A 5,135-nucleotide genomic window follows, 5' to 3' on the forward strand; every position below is an offset into this window, starting at 1 on the left:
AAGGAGTGGTACATATTCAAAGTATAAAGGAGCAGTTCAGGGAGTCAAGACAATTTTGTGGACCGAAGGGGCCAAGCCTTGAGTGACTTCACTGTAACTTTCTGATTAGAGAAAAGAGGATATTTCTTCAGGAGTATTGCTTAAACAAAGATGGTGAAGAAATCATCTCTCTGGAGGTGAATACATGCCTGACACAGTGAAGGATTGTTCAGGGGAAATAGTAGAGCATGAAGTTGGAAAGACATTAAGGTCAATCTGTAGAGTGCTTTGAACGTCAGGGTCATGAGTTTAATTTCCACTCTGCAAGTAGTTTTTGAACAGGGAAAAGACAGATGAAATTGTCTGGATAATTATGACCACGATGGCACCATCAATAAATCTACATCCCTCTGGAGGACAGGTCATTTGTTGTATGGGATGGTGGGAGTTTGCTTTGCTTTCAGACATAAATTTTGTATCCCAGCAGGATGTCTTGGTGGAAATGCCCAATTGAATGTGAGCTAGGCGTCTGGAACTTGATATCAATGTCAGAGAGGAATATTTGGAAATTATCCACATGGAGGAGTATTAGAGAAGCAACGAGAGGGGATGAGTGTTCTGGGCTCATTCTCCTGAAACAAATATTTAAAATAACCCCAGAGTGCTAGGACAACCAAAAAGAAAAAGATTACAATCTCCTGGATTAGAGGGCATGGGGGACAATAGGGCACTTGAATACCCTCAAAATAAAGCTTTCTCACAAATAGCATATATTTAGAGTAGTCTTAGTTGTTTCATTACTAGGATTAGAGAGTATTTAATATTTGAATACTTGAATATTTTTTTGTCAAGGTGGTAATAATAATGAAGCTGAGACCCTGCAAAAAGAAGAAAAGATATGCTGTCTATAAACCCAGAAAACAAATTCTTTAGGGAATAACAAAAGAGCAATACTGCCAACTCAGCTGGAGAAAAATGAACAGGAGGCAGTGCCTCAAGGTTGTTCAGTGACACCCTTATATTCCAAATATTACCCAATGTCAAGAGAAATAAGCTCACACTATAGGAAAGCACAGCCCTCTGTTAATCACTACAGAAAATGGGAGGAAAGGGAAAAATAAAGGTAACACCGGCACCTTTATAGCAAAGGTAAGACCTTTGGGATGTGGGACTCAGACACATTATAAATGAGCAATGTAAGTTAAATTCAAAAATAGCCTGGGGCTAATGGCATGTTGTCAGAACTGGTTATCCTGACTTGGCTGGGTGTGAAGGGAAGGCTGCAGACTGGGAAGCTCAATGTGACCCATGGGAAGAGAACATGAGGATGCAGGGATGAAGCTATAAAAGGCAGAACTGGAAATTAAAGGACAAGATGACAGATCAAGGAGTTTGGACTCCACCCTGAAGGTAATGGAATTTATCAGAAATTTGTAAGGAAGGGGAACAACAGATTCGATTTATGTTGGCAAAGGGGACTCCAGTGCAGGAGCACACACTGCTTGGTGTGGGCCAGAGACCCAAAGGGGAGACTAGTGACAGATGCGTGCAATAAGGTGGGCAAGTGCTGCCGAGGGCCTGCACTAAGGAACCCGCTGGGGAAATGGGTTGCGTGGGAAGAAAGATATTGACCATCACTGTTCAGTAGTCATGGGCTTTAGAAAGCAACTCTCTAACATGCAACTTTTTAACCATCATCCCTCTTCTTTCCTCGTGCCTTTTTATAAACCCGCCTGTCAGGCAGTGCAACTTCCTTAGAGGTGAGGAGGAATAGCGCTACCATCTCACTTAGCAAATTGAAATACAGACTGTCCAGGGTTTACTGTAGAGCTAATGCACGGGCCCGGTGCTGTCGTCCTCCATTCCTCTTCCCTTTGAGAGTTTCTCTGTTGATTGTCGTGTTCCCAACACATAGGTCTCAAAGGATGTGGAGTCTACCTTTAAGCTCTAATTATATCTGAACAAAGCTCTTTCCATGCTTCCTCTTAGCACTGCCAAGATCACCATGACCACTAAGATACAAAAAGGAAGGCTTGAGAGGGACTATGGTCTTCTAAGCTCAGCCCCTGTAGCAAGCTTTCAGGTAACATCACAAATATATTGGAAACTTTAGCTTTTGGGAATACACACAGACCTCAGCTAAGTTCCCATCCTAACTCTCCTAAAAAGTCATAGGACCTTAGCCAGGCCTTTAAAGGCTCTAAATCAGTAATATCTGACTCAAAGGGGAGTGGAGACAATTTAGACATAACCTTTGAAAGGCAACTGACGTATATGCATGGGCATGCATACCAGTTAGTCATTTAATTTGGCTGCTAGCAGAAGAGACCCCATCAGGTGGATTAAACACACAAGGGCTTATTCTCCTACAGAAAAGAAGTCCAAAGACAGGCAGTCCAAGGCTGGAATGTAACCTCCAGAAGTTTCCAAGGAGCCAGAAGCCTCCTATTTTCAATCCTCAAAGTCGTGGCCTGGTCAAGATGGCAGCTGGGAACAAAGAGGAAGAATTCAGCCCTCCCTCTGGGAGCCTTCCCAGAAGTGACTTCCATTTCCATCTCATTGACCAGAACTCAGTCGCAGGACCATACCTAACTGTGCAGTATGCTGGGAAATCTAGCTTTTCAGCTGGGCACATTGCCCTTGGTCCTTTTACCAAAATAAAGAGAATTGACTTTTAATAAGTAATTAACAGTCTGCTATAATTCTTATTAAATGTTAGTTCTTTCTCTTTCAATATAAAAACATTCAACATAATATTTAATATACTGTTTTTTATTGATCAGTGACATAATAAATGGCCATGAAGGATAGTTTTTCATCTTTTAAGAAATTATTGATATATCATCCAAAATGTTCAATGTTCCTTGACTTAGGCAATAGATTTGTGCCAGAACAAAAATCCATCTGTCCTGATTAAAAGAGAATTGGTTTGTTTCTGCTTTTATCAGAGGAGAGCTATACTTTTTAATTTGTCATATTTTGCTTTGGCTTGCTATTTTGCAATCAATTTTAACATGAACCTTAGTCTAAATTCCAGATATAATCTTAATTGGCTCTTTTACTTGTACTCTTATTTTAGTGATTCTTAGAGCATTTGCACTTCAGATTCTTTTGAAAGTTTAAGGAGGCTGAAATAAATAAATCCAAAGATGCAGCACTTGCTCAGAATAGTTCTTTGATTATTCTTCAGCTCCAGTGCTTAAATAATTAATAGAGAGTTGAAAAACTTAGCTTCCAAGGCACTATATAAAGAGAATTACCATTAAACTAATGCCAATGAGGCCTTAACATCTGGGATACAATAAAAGTTTTTATTCATTTCAAATACAATGCCACTGAGTAGCCAGCAAACTATACTGAAATCCATTCTAAGGAACATTAATGCCCCACACAAATTTCCAGGACTAGAATTGGTTGTGGCCAAATGCTTTTAAGGAGCTAAATCTAATATGACAAGAAAAAGGAATTGCTACATGACTGCATCTAATGAAATGGACATTTGAGAGAAGAAAAAGAAATCACAAGAGAAGTGGGAAAGTCTCAAGATAAAAAGCAGCATGTGGTGGTGATGCTATGCAATGGGCAAAATGCTGAAAAGTTAGCAGATAAAGATTACTCAGTTATGGCTTTAAAAAAGAAAAAAAAGCAGACTATTAAAATTCATCTGGTTAGGACAAGTGAAGACAATTATTTTAGTTTTTTTCTCAGCTACCCACTGTCAGAGAGAGCATATTAAGAAGTGAAGAAACAAGAAGAGGTAGATAGAGAAGGGAGTTCTGCTCATAGAAAGAAAGACAGTTTTAAAAAGTGACTTTGCTGTCCTTTCTCTTCACCTCATGTCTCTAACCTGATTTTCCTAGATACACTCCAACTCCTTGACCTCTCTGATTGACCGTTGCTCCCTCACAGACCCACATCACTGCCTTCATGTCTTCCCTCATCATCATCCCTCCTCAGGAGAGTCTTCATATAGCTGTACAGCAACCATCCAATCAACACCAGCTAGACCCCTACACTTTCTTATGTTACTGCTCTCATTAGTATCCTTTCTCCTGATGCTCCTGTACTCGGGCCCTGCCATACCACACAGCATATAAACAGACTGATAGCATTTGAGGTCCTTTGGCATATAGTGGTCTTAGAACCAGAGGGGAAGTCACCTGGGACAGAAACCGCATTCCATGTCTAGATGACCTAAGTTGAGCACAGACCGTGGCAGATACAGACAGGGCAACCTAGAACCCAGCACCTGTGTGTGCTTTCCCCCTTCCTCTTTGTGTGCCACGTAATACATGCAATTATTAACTCTCTCCCAGGAACAATCTACCACTGGCACCTGGCCATCTTTTTATTTTCTTGGTGGTTCTCATTGACAGCAGGGAAACAAGAGAAGTGAGTGGAAGGGGTTGAATTTCAAAGACTGAATTGGCTTTGCTGTCAAGAACTCTGCCCTTCGACACCCTCAATAGTATCTTCTACCTCATCCCGTAACAACCACATGGCCATTTACTTGGCATTTGCCAGGAAGTCTAGGGATCCATTGCATTTTATGCCTTTTCCCCCATTTATCACTCAATAGATATTTATTGAGCATTCATTTTACCTTCCTAATGCCGCTTCCCTTTAATACAGCTCCTCATGTTGTGGTGACCCCAACCATAAAATTATTTTCGTTGCTACTTCATAACTGTAATTTTGCTACTGTTATGAATCGTAATGTAAATATCTGATATGCAGGATATATTTTCATTGTTATAAACTGAACATAATTAAAGCATAGTGATTAATCACAAAAACAATATGTTTGCTAAAGTAATTGTGGTGATAGAAATGTATTAGCCTCAGAAGCTACTGAGGTGGTTCATTCTATCCTAGTACAGTGTAAAAAACAAAAACAAAAGCAATATGTAATTATATATGTGTTTTCTGATGGTCTTAGGCGACGCCTGTGAAGGGGTCGCGACCCACCGGCTGAGAACCACTGTCCTAGGGGATATAGTGAGAATACAGCACTGATTAACATAACAAGCCCCTGCAGTGGGTGGAACCCTCCAAAAAAATGTGTCCATCTGGAACATATAAATTCAATCTTATTTGGAAAAAAAGGTGTTTGCAGAGGTAATCAAGTGCAGGATCCTCAGATAATATCATCCTTG

At 40.3% G+C, this 5,135-nt stretch overlaps 1 pseudogene; it reads left to right on the plus strand.

Moving 5' to 3' along the window:
• Positions 1 to 4,766: 4,766 nt before the first annotated feature.
• LOC139013343 (small nucleolar RNA SNORA66) lies at positions 4,767 to 4,861 on the plus strand (annotated as a pseudogene).
• The last annotated feature ends 274 nt before the right edge of the window (positions 4,862 to 5,135 follow it).

Source organism: Myotis yumanensis, unplaced genomic scaffold (assembly GCF_028538775.1).
Source record: "Myotis yumanensis isolate MYYU_CA2020_CCGP unplaced genomic scaffold, mMyoYum1.0.hap1 SCAF_6, whole genome shotgun sequence".
Taxonomy (NCBI): Eukaryota; Metazoa; Chordata; class Mammalia; order Chiroptera; family Vespertilionidae; genus Myotis; species Myotis yumanensis.